The 15,355-nt window shown below is 51.8% G+C and overlaps 1 long non-coding RNA gene across 1 annotated transcript in view; it reads left to right on the forward strand.

The window, feature by feature from the left end:
- The first annotated feature begins 743 nt into the window (after window positions 1-743).
- Window positions 744-15,355, forward strand: part of LOC147667580 (uncharacterized) — a 79,790-nt gene continuing 65,178 nt past the window's right edge. The window contains exon 1 of the long non-coding RNA XR_015304164.1: window positions 744-837. This is a non-coding gene — a long non-coding RNA (uncharacterized LOC147667580). The remainder of the gene's footprint in view (window positions 838-15,355) is intronic.

Here is a 15,355-nt window from a genome sequence, read left to right on the forward strand (position 1 = left end):
GGGCAAAATAAATAATAATAATAAAAGAAATACTTATCTTGTCGAAACGGTTCCGCTTCTGCACTTCTCATCTGACCGATGCCCAGGAATCACAAAAAGGCTCCCCTAACCAATCACAATGCAGCAATGCAGCGTTGTGATTAATAAGCATCCAGGCTCCACCTCCCAATCACAATGCTTCACTGCAGCGGTGTGATTGGTTTCGAGTGTCGTGGTGTGATGCTCAATTTCAGACAGGGGGCTGGGCTTGATCTCCATGCAGGCAGTAATGCAGCCGCCTGCATGGAGTACGGGGACAGTGCACATGACTGGAGCAGTCACCACTCACTTAGAGTGGGCAAACCCCTTCTCCCCTGCCCTGAGAGCAGAGCAGCGCCCCCCACCTGCCCGCCCCAAAGCTGCAGGAAACATGGAATGATAATAGCTCAGAGTGATTACCCTTTTATCTTTCCTTTACTCAGCGGGGGGGGGGGGGGGGGGGGGGGGGGAGCCGCCCCGGCAGCCTCTGAGTGCAGGGGTCGCAAGGACAGCGCCAGAGTTAGCCATGGGTAGGACAGGGGTCTCAGCCATGACCTCTGCCAACTACTAAAGGACCTTGATGTGTGTCTATGGGTCTTGTGGTTCACTCTCTGAAAGTAACCTTGATTCTGCCCGGTTAGTGAACGCCTCTCTGCCACTTTCGGTTTCGAGCTGAGTGTGCCGGGTGTGTTCCCTGGGATACAGCAAACACAGACGCAGGTGGGGCTCACAACAGCTCAGCTTGTGGTGCTGCGCACACACACAGGAGCTCCTGCGCCTTCCTGCTGAGGACACATCACAGCCAGCCACAGGGCGAAGGCAAGTACACTCCAGCAACTAACTGATCATGTGAACGGAGGGCTCACCTGTGAGGGTGGTTTTCCATGCCCCCCTCTGACTACACAAGTATCACCCTCTGGGGGAGGACTGTCAAGAATTAAGGGAGGGGCGCTGTAGCAGGAGCTGCCACCTGGGGGCGCCTGGGAGGGAGCAAGCTGGGTTGAGGAGGTGAACAGTGAGAGGTCTACAGATGCAACTGAGCTCAGGGCAGAGCCGCCTTGGTTTCTGTCGTCTTATTTGTTAGTGTTGCGTGTTGGAAGTGTGGTAAAGTGTGACTCTCCCGGGCCTCCTGTGTACCGCTCCCAGGCCCTAAGTGTGATGTTTGGGGGACCCTCTCAGAGGCCCCTCAAAGCAGCTCTGTTCCTGTCTCTGGTCTGGTTCAGCACGGCCCCTCTGTTGGGCAGAGTAAGGCGCTCAGAAGAACTCCAAGCAGTTACACTGCCCAAGTGCGAGTCTGCACTTGGCCAGTGAAGCTAATATGGTGTTTTAAATAAATATACTTGCATTAAACAGCAGGAAATGAAAAGGGTGGGGGGGGAGTTAATAAGAGCATTTCGGTTCCAGCAAGCACTCCGTGTAACCTCCAAGACTGCCTGAACACCTGCTGTAAACCACAGGAAATGTAAGGGTGGATTTTACGAGCATATCTGTCCCATCACGCGTTCAGTGTAACCCCCCTGTGAAGAAAGACTGCTGGGTTACCTGTACTGTGCCGGTACCAGTGTTACCTTTAGCATGCAGGGGCCCAGTATAGCCGGTAGTATGCCATTCCCCAGTATGTGTGTGCTCGTGTGCGTAGCTTGGTCAATACTGTGAGGAGGGTGCAGGAATGCAGGGCAGTGAGGCCAGACGGGCAGAGCTGCATACGGCCACACCTAATATCAGTGAACCAGGCTTGGAACAGTTTTTTTGTGCTCCAGGCCTAGCTGCAAACATATTTGGAAGAAGCAGAAATCAGGAAGGGCAGGCTAGGGGGAAACTGCAAAACTGTAGAAAATGCTGCAGAATACAAAGCAGCGTGTAATGATGTAAGATGCCTCAGACTCCAGCAAAGGAAACAGGACCATGAAACCACTATGCACTTTGGTGATGGTGCGGAGGTCAACAAGAGGACGGGGGACACGTGGAGGTGTTGTTTAAGATCGTAATCCCTTTTGTTTATTTTCAGAGAAAAAAAAACAAAATAAAAGGTAGCTGTAGGGAAGTAGGGTCTGCTTCTTATTGATGCCCCCACTTGTTGCTGGATGTGATGCTGTTTTTGACTCGTCTGACTTGGATTCTGCTATTCAAGACCCCTTAACTCTTATGTCTTGTACTTAGGTACACTCCAGATTGGATGCAGGAGTAACCTTGTCAGGCCCTAGTATATGGTACATGTATTATGCAACCCATGAGAGACCATGCAAAATGGAACTACACCCTTACCAAAGTTGCATACTACATTTAGTGGTTAACCTGTCTTTTTATAGCATTTGAAGACTATTTTATGCCAATTTTAGTATTCAATAGTGTTCTTTTTGGGAAGGCTAGTGCATGAAGACTACTGATATGTGAGTGGTACTTCTTGAATACTAACAGAATACTAAGCACATACTTATTTGTAATCGCATAGTCTTCATTTACAATGCAGAACATTTAGTGAATACAAACAGTTTGAATACGACTGGACTTTACCCAGACTACTATTTTCAGTCTATTCAAGCTGCATGCTGAATGGTAGATCGGTGCCTTATTTAATATACTATTTGCATGCCTTATTTATTATACTATTGTGGTGTTTGTGTAGTGTTTGGTAGTGTTTTAGGGTATAGGGTAGTGCTGGGGGATCGTGCAAGGTAGTAATTGAGGGTAGGGTCGTGCTAGGGGTAGTGTTTTAAGGTTTAGGGTAGTGCTTGTGTGTCGTGCAGGGTAGTGTTTGAGTGTGGGGACCGGACTGGAGGTCTGGGGAGGGTCGTGCTGGAGGTAGTGTTTTAGGGTTTGCTGTAGTGTTGTGGTGTTTGTGTAGTGTAGGGTAGGCATTTTAGGGTTAAGGGTAGTGATGGGGGTTGTGCAGGGTAGTGTTTAACTGTGGGGACCGGACCAGGAGACGGGGGAGGGTCGTGCTGGGTGTAGTGTTTTAGGGTTTAGGGTAGTATTGTGGTGTTTGTGTAGTGTAGGGTAGTGCTGGGGGGGTCGTATGTACGATACTATGGAAATATTAATCTGAAAACTTAGAAGCTATGAGTTTCTCGTTGCTCAAAAGGGTGTCATTTATGATATTTATATGTTTCGCTTATCTTCATTGCTTGATTTTGCTTGCGGGAAAGTTTCACTCATAGTCGCCGAATGTCACTCATATTCACACTAAAATTATGAAAATGTCACACATGGCAATCTGAAAGCTTGGCAGCTTTGCCCTGCCAAGTGTTACATATCTCGCGGTAAACTAACACATTTTAAATTAGATTACAGCATTGCTGCATGTAAAACTATTGTCACGCAAGTCAGCTTACTTAAAAGCTGAGTGTATTACTGGTTTTCATGGTTTGTAGAGACCGATATTGCGTATGGTTAAAGATACATAACCCTCGCATGTGCCTATTCTGCGGAGACCCATACTCACCATACTTACCGGCCCCCGCATACTGCTGCTGCCGAAGGTGGGAAATAATGTCAGCCAACAAAGCCTGGTATCCGTAGTGGTCGTTGTTGGCCGCAGTTTATTAATAACCAAAGACATATTAATAACACAAACTGGTATCAAGCAATCTTCCATTTTTGAACATTACTCATCAATCATAATTGGCATATTACACATTATGACACCCTCTTCTAGTAGCAGGTGTCAGTCTCTTTGTGCCCTCCTTAGTTCGAAAATGGGGCTTGTACACAACCAGTTTGTTGTCAGTCTATTGGTGCTCCAGTGGTTGGTTGCCCACGCCTTCTGCGTGTTGTGGAGGGGAGCTTTACGCTTTCCAGTCGGGAGTTAGGTCCCCAGCTCGCTACCAAATTGCGCCCTGCCGTCCGGCCGGGTCTGGGCCGCGAGTGCCGTCTCCTCCTGCTACTCCCCTCCTTTATGCCGCCACGTCACCCTGCCGTGCGGCATTCAAAAGTGAGTGGCCATCCTCTTACACACCGCCCGCCGGTGTGTTTTCTTAGCCAACCAGTGTAGGATTTCCGCTAACGCCCCTTCCCCTATCCAGCACTGCGACTTTAGCTGTTCCTTAGGTGTGGGTGGGTGGGCTTCAGTCGTTGTTGCTGTCGCGCCGATCTCCCAACTCCTCGAATGCGATGTGCTTCTGCTGGGAGGGCGGCGTCGCTTAAATCCTCCTGAGCCCTCCATGCAGGCCTCAGGTGAGTCCCCCTGATTGGGGGGTTCAAACAAAGCCAGGTTGACCATTGGACGTCCTTTGGGGGGCGCCAGGTCAACAGGTCACTTCCGGTCGGGTGGCTGGCGCGCACCCCGTTTCCGCTGGTTCCTGTGCGCATCGAAGCGCCCAGAACCAGTTTTTTCCCGCTGGTGGCACCACGAGGGTTATGGCGCCGGCCTTTGAGCCTCCCCCACCCTTCGGGCGGGTGCGGCGGCCTCTGCAATAACCCTCGCATGTGCCTATTCTGCGGAGACCCATACTCACCATACTTACCGGCCCCCGCATACTGCTGCTGCCGAAGGTGGGAAATAATGTCAGCCAACAAAGCCTGGTATCCGTAGTGGTCGTTGTTGGCCGCAGTTTATTAATAACCAAAGACATATTAATAACACAAACTGGTATCAAGCAATCTTCCATTTTTGAACATTACTCATCAATCATAATTGGCATATTACACATTATGACACCCTCTTCTAGTAGCAGGTGTCAGTCTCTTTGTGCCCTCCTTAGTTCGAAAATGGGGCTTGTACACAACCAGTTTGTTGTCAGTCTATTGGTGCTCCAGTGGTTGGTTGCCCACGCCTTCTGCGTGTTGTGGAGGGGAGCTTTACGCTTTCCAGTCGGGAGTTAGGTCCCCAGCTCGCTACCAAATTGCGCCCTGCCGTCCGGCCGGGTCTGGGCCGCGAGTGCCGTCTCCTCCTGCTACTCCCCTCCTTTATGCCGCCACGTCACCCTGCCGTGCGGCATTCAAAAGTGAGTGGCCATCCTCTTACACACCGCCCGCCGGTGTGTTTTCTTAGCCAACCAGTGTAGGATTTCCGCCACGCCGCAGGGAGGCGCACGTCTCACTGCGGCTCCCCCCCTGCACCTGGTTCGTGGCTCCCACCTTTCTCCATCTTTCATTTTTTATTTTTTTTTTTTAGTTGCAACCTGCGAGTGACATTGCACCCCACAAGTTATCCCAAAACACCTTCATCCCTTTTTCGGATAGGTGTACGCCGTCTTGCCCATAGAGCTCTGGGCGGCCCGGGTGGATGAGGCCGTGCCGAACTGATTCCAGGCCATTGGCGAGGCAGAACTTGTGCATTGCCACGTTTAGCTTCCTCCTTGCGTTGTCGACGGCCTTGTTGGAATCGGCACCTCTCCAATGTTTCCTGCTGATCATTTCGGACCAGACCACCGTCGTGGGTCCCAGCCACGCAGCTGTCTTGGTGAGATCCCTTTGGATGGCTTGCCCGACAGCTTTTCGCCCTAGCCGGGTCAGGTCATTGCCCCCTAGGTGGATGATCAGGACGTCAGGCAACCAGGCCGAATCTGCCATGAGGCCGTCCAGCGTCGGCAGTAGCTGCTCCCATCTCATGCCTGGCTGCCCTATCCACCTGATGTACGTCGCTTTGGGCCTGCGTATGCTGCTGTCCCCCTGCCGCCACCAAGACTCCATCCGGGACACGAATGAGTGCCCCACCACCCAGACCAGCTGCGGGCGTCCCCCTGTCGAGAGAAAGCATTCCGTTAGGTGGCTTTTACTGCGCACCTTGTGCATTCAAGAGAGGGCGGGGGTGTGTTGTCACCCTGCCGTGCGGCATCCCAAGGCAACTCCCACTCCTTCCCCCCCTCCCACCTTCGGGGCTTTCTCTCCCTTTTGTCTTTTTTTTTTTTTTTTTGTTTTGTCTTTTCTCTTCACCCCCTTTTTTTTTTTTTTTTTTATACGAGGTGAGGGCGTATGTACGACTTGTACGCCCTGGAGCGCCATCTGCCCACTGCCTGGATCCTGTCCTCTGGCATGCCATGCTGCGATGCCGAGGTTGCTGCGCCGATCCTGAAAGAGTGAGAGGCGAACGAAGCCGCGCAATACCCGGCTTTACCAAGGCCCTGGCGCATTAAGGCTGTAAACTGGAACTTGCTCAGGTTCCTCCCGTCCTTATGTATGAAGAGGGGGCCATCGCCAGCTGGTCGAGCCCCCATGTACCTGAACAACCAGCATACCGCGCAGAGCCCCGACTCTGGTATGCAATGGAGACGTATCGTCGTCCCCCTCCTTGCCCTGTCTGTTTTGGACTGTCTCAGCGTTAACTCCACTGCCCTCTCCATTGGTTTAATGTCTCTTGCCTGCAGGCATTGCTGCGCTGGGCCCGACTTGCTGGGGGCTACCAATTCGCTGACACGGAATGCTCCAAAGAACGCCGTCGTGAAAGCCGCCCTAAATAGCAGCAGCTCGTACTCATCCGATATTAAGCCTGTGAGGGCTTCAAGGAGCTGACCCAGTTTGGCAAAATCGATGGGACGCCTGTTGTCCTTCTTTTTTCCTTCAACCCTCCTCCAGCCTTTTAAGGCCGTCTTTAGATAGGCCGAGGTAGTGGGGTCCTCGCCTGTGTAAAGCCTCGCAAAATGGGCAATGGCGGACAGATGCGCCTGGGCCCATGATCTCGTTTTTCTCGACTCGAATGCCCATTGCACGAATTTCTCGACCGCCGTGCGAGTCTTTGCCCCGTTTTCCAGCGATTTTAGGCCCCCAACTTTCATAACTGTGCCCGCGTATGTCCTGTATCTTCTGCTAGCTTCCGCGGTGAGTGATTGCCCTACTAGCCATGATAAGTCTACTCCCCCAGGTCCCAAAGGGACGATGGAAAGGGGGTCATCTCCTTGTCCGCCCCGGGCACCAGTTCCCTGAAGCGCTTCATTTGGGACCGTGAGAGTGCGTCTGCTGCCGAGTTCTCTGCCCCTGGCACGTGGCGTGCTTTCAGCTCCAGGTTCCCTTCCAGCTGTAATTTAATTAACCGTCGCATTAGCCTCAGTATGTCCGGGCATCTCGCTGCGCCTCTGTTAATGGCCTGCACCACTCCCATGTTATCTGACCAAAGGGTGAGTTTCAGGTTTTTTATTTTCTCGCTCCAAATGGTCATTGCCACAATGATTGGGAACAGCTCGAGAAACGTGATGTTCCTGGTGAGCCCCTGTGCATGCCACTCGTCTGGCCACTGGCTGGCGCACCAGCTGTTTCCCAGGACCGCGCCGAAGCCAAGGCTTCCAGCCGCGTCAGTGTACAGGGCTATCTGTTCGGCCGTTACCCAACCTGCTCTCCAAATCAGCACCCCGTTGAAGTTCTGTAGGAACTCGTCCCACACCCGCAGGTCCTGTTTCACGCCTGCGCTCAGTCTGATGTGGTGGTGCTTGTGGGTGACGCCGGCCGTTAGCCCTGTTAGGCGCCTTGAAAATACCCTGGCGGGCGGGATTACCCGAGCCGCGAAGTTGAGTCTACCTATTACTCGCTGGATCTCCCTCAGGGTGGCCTTGTCCCGACCCCGTAGCTTCGATACTTCCTCGCGAAATTCCTTTACTTTGCCTGGAGGCAGCCTGGCCGTTCCCGCTATAGAGTCCAATTCTATGCCCAGGAACGTGAGACTTGTGGTCGGGCTTGTAGTTTTTTCCTTTGCGAGGGGGACTCCTAGAGACCTGGCTAGCTCCTCGAAGGCTGCCAATGTGCTTGCGCACACTGCGGAACCTGCCGGGCCCGTGAACAGAAAATCGTCTAAGTAGTGCAGTTTCCCCCCTTCCTGGTGCCGGTCATGCAGCGCCCATTCTAAGAAGGTGGCGAACTGCTCAAAGTATGCGCATGATATCGCGCATCCCATGGGCATGGCTTTGTCAATGAACACGTCCTCTCCCCATTGGAAACCCAGTAAGTGGAAACTGGAAGGGTGGACCGGCAGTAGTCGGAACGCGGATTCAATATCGGCTTTCGCCATAAGAGCCCCTCTGCCTGTCGCCTTCACCAGCTCGATTGCGTCGTCGACTGACGCATATCCCACTGAGCAAGCTTCGGGGTCGATACCGTCGTTCACGGAGGAACCTTCCGGCAACGAAAGGTGGTGTATCAGCCTGAATTGACCTTGTTCTTTCTTGGGGACCACGCCTAGCGGGGAGATGACTATGTCTCCTTGTAATTCCTTTGGGATAGGGCCCTCAACTCTGCCCAGCTTCACTTCTTTCTCAATCTTGGCGCTAACCACTTGGGGGTGCTGGCTTGCCGACTTCAGGTTGTTCGCCCCCGCCGAGGGGAGCGGGCCATGAAATGGAATAACGAAGCCTTGCTCGAAGCCCTCTACCAGTGACCTGGCCTCTGCTTTGTTCGGGTATTTGTTTGTTAATCTGCGCAGCTGTTGTGTAATAATGGGGGATCTGGCCAGCTGGCGCCTACGAATGTCCACCAGTCCCCTTTTTTCCCCTGCGTTGGGGCTAACGCTTCTTGCTCTTTTCTCTCTTCTCCCTTTTCGCTTCACGTTTGGAACCTTTGCATGCGGAGGTGGCATGCTTGCCCCCGCAGGTCGCGCATGCGTGTTGAAACTTACAAGACGAGCCCCATGAGCAGTCCCCCGCCTCGTATCTCCAACAGATCGCCTTAGTTGCGGTTGGGGAGTCTGATCTCCCGTTCGACCGCCTTTGATAAGAACCACTCTTCCCTTTTTGGTATGAGCTCCGAAAGGGCTGGTCGCCTTTTCCGGCCCAGGTCCTAACGTCTTTGGCTGTGAGCATCTTGTGGATGAAGCCGGAGACATCCTCCTCATTCCACTCCATTTCGGGGTGCCTCTGCATTTTTAATCTAAACCCTTTATCGTATTCTAGCCAGGCATCCCCTGGGAACTGCCTCTGTGCTAGGTGGATATTGGCCTCGTACAGCCACAAGTCAGCCGCGCAATGGGGGAACCTCTCCACTATAATGCACGCCATGATTCTGAAGGCGTCTAACCAATTCTCGAAACTGCGCTCTTTTCTGGCCCCACGCCTTTCTCTCCTGTCCTCTTCTTTCTTGTCGCACGTGGTTAGATCGAGACCTTCTAGCTGTATTTCAAGCAGCGAAAATATGTCGATGAATTCTTTGCGCCATATCCTCTCTTTTACCGCTAGGGGGATGAGACATGCCAGGCCGGTGGCTTTCGTAGTCAGGGACGCCGGGCCGGGGGATGGCCTGATGTAATGATCGTTGACTACCCCACTCGGAGGTGGGCTTCCTGCAACGGGGCCGTAACCCCAACCGGGTAGCGGGGAAATCTGTTCCCCCTGGGCGGACAAGCTTACCTGCTCCTGCACTCTTGTCTGGCGGGCCCACCCCGGGTCGACCATATGCCACGTGAGACCTGCCGCTTCCTCTGCGCGCTGCTCCCTAGGCCCTGGTACCCCCTGCCCTATGCCATTAAGTAGCCCCGGCGCTAGCGATTTCAGACATTCCCTTACGATGTTGCTAATATGCTCACCCTTTTTCTTTTTGTCGGTCGTCTCGCCCTGCTCACTGCCCTCCGGCCTCGGCGTAAGGGGTTTCTGCCGCACCTTCCTCGGAGGGTTCCTCTTCGATGTTCTCTTCATCGGCGTGTTTTTCAGCTTCTTGGGTGCGGAAGGCCCTGGTTCTTCGTCCGCCTGTTCAACCGGTCTGTTCTCTTTCCCCTTGCCCAGGTGGGGGTGAAGCCAGTCGTCGCCGTGGATGGCCGATAACTCGCGGATCTTCAACAGTACCTCCGCCATCTCGTCCGGCTGGCCTTCCGACATGTCGTGATTCTCTGCGCACTTGTGTGTGGCTTCTTAGTGTCCCGCGTCTGCGTCAGGCCGTCTGCCGGGGGCACAGCTGACTGCGTGTGCTTATCCCGAGCCCTGAGCTTGCCGCGGTCTTTACCTGTTGTTGTTTCGTGGGAGCTGGCACGGCGCGCCGCGCTCCGTAAGGCGTCCTCGGTGATGATGACCTGGATCTTCTACCGGAGTCCCACCGTCTTCCCGCCTCGTCCTTCGCCGCGTCGCCTCTCTTCTTCAGTTGTTCTTCAGTCGTTGTTGCTGTCGCGCCGATCTCCCAGCTCCTCGAATGCGATGTGCTTCTGCTGGGAGGGCGGCGTCGCTTAAATCCTCCTGAGCCCTCCATGCAGGCCTCAGGTGAGTCCCCCTGATTGGGGGGTTCAAACAAAGCCAGGTTGACCATTGGACGTCCTTTGGGGGGCGCCAGGTCAACAGGTCACTTCCGGTCGGGTGGCTGGCGCGCACCCCGTTTCCGCTGGTTCCTGTGCGCATCGAAGCGCCCAGAACCAGTTTTTTCCCGCTGGTGGCACCACGAGGGTTATGGCGCCGGCCTTCGAGCCTCCCCCACCCTTCGGGCGGGTGCGGCGGCCTCTGCAAAAGCAGGCAGCACAGAACAGCCAATGCAAGTTCTGCTGTGCTGTGATGGTACCATGCTGGTTCACCCATATTGGTCAGTGTTTTGCTTGTGTACGTACTACGTAGGTAATCTGACCTGACTACCTCGCCCGGCACTATTGGTCACTATAGTACTCACATGCATGCAGCCGTAGGACCTGCCGCACACAGGGAAGTTACGTTTACTACTCAGCAGTCTGTGCAGTGTTAGTGCGGCTAAAAGAATAAAGTTAATCAGTTAACTGCATCGTGTTGAAGACAGGGACCGAAAGGATTCCGTCGGCTCAAGCAGGATGTTTTTAGTTTCAAATCCCTGCTGCTGCCACTGCGGGCCACCAGGAATTGCAGCCGCCAGAATTAAATTAAAGGACAGGGGAGTCCTCCCGACACGTGCTGTGACCTGTCTTCCCATGCTGGGGGTGGGGCAGAAGCAGCAGTGTTCTCTGGAGGCTGTGTCCGGTCATAGTAGGAGGAGGTGCAGACAGCGTGCCATGCCATCTGCTCTTCCAATGTGGCAAGTACGTATTTCACATTTGATTCATGACCAGTTTAGATAAAAGAGGCACAATGTAGCGCTATAATGCAGTGCATCACTTGTAAATTTTCGCCTAAAAAAATGAGACATTCAAGTTTGAAATTGTCGATCCTGTGATGATTTATTACAATTTGGGATAAAATGAGATTCTGATTTAAACAAAGACCAATCGATGGCGGAGGTTTATTCTCGTAAAGGTTCAGAACATATATTCCCAGTTTGCACGTTCGCTTCCACTGTTACAGAGGTTAAAGGAGCTGTAATCAGCTACTAGTTATTAGAAACAGAGATAAGGTCGACTGAGATTCAAAGTTGTTCCATTATCCAGATGTAAAACAAAATGTTGATTAGTAAAAGAGACACCGCATACATGGGGGAAAATAAGTTGCGAGGTAGTGTAGCATTTTCCCTAATAAATCAGGTCCGAAGAGGCAGAGTAATGCTTAACTGTGAATGATCCACACCTTGAAACAGATGTTGAAAATTCCGACCCTTGTCTGAAAAAGTGTGCTGTTCCATCAGAACAAGATTTACAAATGCACAATCTACTGCTGCAGATCAGATGCAACGCAGTACTTTATGGTATACATAGAGCAGCGTCAGAATCGTCTAGGTCACTGTGCTAGCCTGCCCTCTCCACAGACAGCAGCTGCAGTCTACAGGTCGAGCAGCGAAAGTTATTTCCCCAGCACTGACTGCATAGTTAAGTTAAAGAGAACAAGGGTTCTTTCTGAGGAGAGATAGATTTGTCCAGGGCAAGTTGACTCACCAGTAGCGCAGGGGGTAATGTGCCTGCTGCAAAGAAGGTGCATCATGCATAGCTCAGAACCTAATGCTAAAAGGGATTCGTTTGGGTAGAAATGTATTTTTATTAGCAAAGTCAACCCCAGCTACTGTGGTATGTTTTAAATCATCAGTTTGTGCTCCTCTAGATCAAACATTTAAAATATACTGCATAGTTACACAATTGTTTTACTGTACGATCAGTTTGCAAGGTTACTGGGTGAGTGCCCTTCGATTTATGCTGCTTCAACATCTTACAGTTTTTCGTTGCACACACACACACATATTTATATATATATATATATATATATATATATATATATATATATATATATATATATATATATATATATATATATATATATATATATATATATATATATATATACGTCTAAATAGCTTGATTTTGCTTCTGAGAAACAGTCCTGCCAAGTATCACACATCAGGCGTTCGACTAACACATTTCAGTGTGGTGCTCTGCATCACCGCTCTGAAAATGCATTGTCACACATATCTGCATATGGCAGCTGCCACTGTGAAGCCTGTAGATGGTGCTAGACGGTGTGGCATACTCGGCAGCACTTGCCTGTGGCTGCGGCGCGGCGCGCTGTTTCTGCAGGCTTGGGGCACTGCTGGGAGGCTCACAGCGCTACTATGTATCAGCATGTTCGATTCCGCGGCACAGTGCAGCCGCGTGGGTCTTAGTCAGACAACCTGACTTCAGGGTGGGGCCCAGTCAAGTAGTTTGAATGGATTGGCTGGTGGCACTGCAGGTGTGATGTCATGCCTGATGCCGAGTCCCTGTAAGCTTGGGGGCTCCTGGCTGGCTGAGCCAACTACTTACTGGCTACAATGTATCAATAGGGCCGCGCCTCGGCAATACCTAATTCCGACTAGGTGACGTCAGGAGAGGCAATGTCCAATGCCAATTACCGAGAATCGTGACGCCGAGTCAGGTTTGGCACCATGACTTAATAGGTGGTGGACGTTACGTCCTGCCGCCTGCGACGTAAATGGTTGACTACAGTTTTTGTTAGAGTTTGAGGGAGGCAGGTTGCGGAAATGGCACTACTACCACCGATGCGCAGCAAATTCATATCAATGAACTATCATCCACGCGACCTGCGCCGGAGTCCGGAGCCAACCCCACGGGAACGTGCAGCATAGAGCACACAATGTGCAGCTGTCTGCTGCTGAGCATAAATGCAACACGTTTGTGGATGGAGTCGACGTGTTTGCGGCCAGGAAAACTCTAAGGAGTCAGGCAGCCCAGCTGTAAACCGGAATTGCTGCGACTTGCCTCGCAAGGTAAGTTTCAGTCTCAGATAGTGGTGTGCCTGGAAATGCTTGAGCCCCTCACCCATGTTAAGATGAGAGCTTTAGACGCGAGGATGGAGTAGGCGATAGGGGCTTAATAAAAAAAAATGTTTTTAAACTTACCGTCCTGCGCCACCTCAGTTCTAGATTGGGCTAGAGGACGTGGGTTGGTTGAGGGAATGTAAGTATTATTACACATGTACCACCCACTATCCACCCGGGTAGGTTGGAGGGTTGCAAGACCCACATTTTGTGCAGTTAGATAAAGCGCAAAGTTGGGTCAATGGCATTAAAGCGCTTTACACAAGAACTACGCAATACATTTTTTTTAACATATAAAGGATACGTGATTTGCCCGGAATCACTGGATGTTGAGTACACAAAGGCAGAACTCGGAATTTGTTCTTTGGTACCACAGCCCACAGCTCCAAACGCTAGAATGCATCTCTCCCACCTGGAACACCTCCCTAAGGATAATCCGGGGAGTGGTATTCCGCAAGTGTAGATTTTCTGTACCTCTCTGCGTTACAGAGCTCTGACGGCGGGCAATGCGCAAAAGCGCTAGCTATTCAATGAGCAGAAAGCGCTAGCTATTCAATGAGCAAAAAGCGCTAGCTATTCCCTGTGCCGTGGTGCTCACGCTTGCAGCGTAGCATAGACCTGCGCGCCTCCAGTATCATCCTTCCGAGGCCCACAAAAGAAGTGTTTTTACGCGGAGTGACACTCACACCCACTTGTGAGAGCGCTGCAGATTTACGAGCCTGCTGCAGCATTCACGATATGTTCGAGTGTGTAATAGTCATGATATAATCGCGTGGCTCGTTGTCCCAAAGTATTCCGACAGGTTTCACCCCCTCTGAGCCAACCTGTGTTTTACAGTGGGGCTGAGGGGGCGGGCGGGATTAGAAGGCCCCCTCCTTTATTCTCATGTTTATGCCGCCTGAATGAGCTTCGCAGGGAGTGGGAAGTGAGGTTGGGGGGCTGAAGGGAGGCAGCCCCTGGGAGAAGAAAAGCCAGGCAGGCAGGGGGTAAAGAGCCGAGGGGAGGGGGCCGATTATTCATCGCTGGTAATCCCCCATCCCAGCTCCCTGTCCTCTTGCCTTCTCTTAGGCAAGGGGGGGAGGGGTGAATGCGAAAACTGGGGTATCTGATTCAGACTGCCTACCAGTGTCTGAGCTGCACCCTTGCCCCTCCACCATATCCACCCATACCAGATGAGTCCATATCAATAAGCCCACCTCCATTATGGAGGGTGTTTAAAAAGAAAAAAAAAAACTTTTGTATTTTATGAGCTTAGTCTTCAAACCCATCCTTAAAAACAACGGAAACACTTGACTAGATTAAACTAGTCTGTATTTTAAAAGAATATGCAAGACTAGAGATGTGTGTTCTTGGCGAGATTGCGCCCTAAACGTGAGCTGCATTGGACCAATAATCTGTAAGTATTCCTTGGCAATGTCACTTCTGCTACTACTTGATGTTTCAAAATTATTCTAGGAAACATCCAGTGTGCACTGCTGACGTTAATTCCTAAAACACCAAACTGACAGTGCTTTCTGTCCCTCTAAAAACAAGGCACTAGAGTAAGGTTGGAATTAAATCCAGCTGCAAATCATGTTAAACACGATTTACTTTGTTAGTAATCTGAAATTTACGAGGTTGAAAGTATACACATTAGCATGTGTAAAATTAATTGGTTAAAAATGTTCAATCAAAAGAGTCACTGATAACCAACATCTCTGCACTGTTACATGTAATGGGCTCTGTTTGTGTGTTCTCTAATTGAAATTATATTAACCCCTTCCATGCTGGTGACGAACCCCAGCCGTCGTGCACTACGGTGCTCGTGTGCTGATGACGGCTGGGGTTCGTCACGGCCCGCCCGTGTTCGTCCGGCGGCCGCACACGGGGAAAATCGCAGCCGCACGGAAGGGGTTAAAGAATCACTCCTAGTCTGAATTCAAGCACATGGCTTGCACCATGCTGCACGCCACACACTGCTGCGCGCCACACACTGCTGTATGCTGCACGCCAAACACTGCTGCATGCTGCACGCCAAACACTGCTGCATGCTGCACACCACACACTGCTGCACGCCTCACACTGCTGCACGCCACACACTGCTGCACGCCACATGCCACGCACTGCTGCACGCCTCGCACTGCTGCACGCCTTGCACTACTGCACGCCTCGCACTGCTGCACGCCTCGCACTGCTGCACGCCTCGCACTGCTGCACGCCTCACACTGCTGCACGCCTCACACTGCTGCACTCCACACACTGCTGCACGCCACACACTGCTGCACGCCACACACTGCTGCACGCCACACACTGCTGA

This window comes from Lissotriton vulgaris, unplaced genomic scaffold (genome assembly GCF_964263255.1).
Source record: "Lissotriton vulgaris unplaced genomic scaffold, aLisVul1.2 SCAFFOLD_353, whole genome shotgun sequence".
In the NCBI taxonomy this organism is placed as follows: Eukaryota; Metazoa; Chordata; class Amphibia; order Caudata; family Salamandridae; genus Lissotriton; species Lissotriton vulgaris.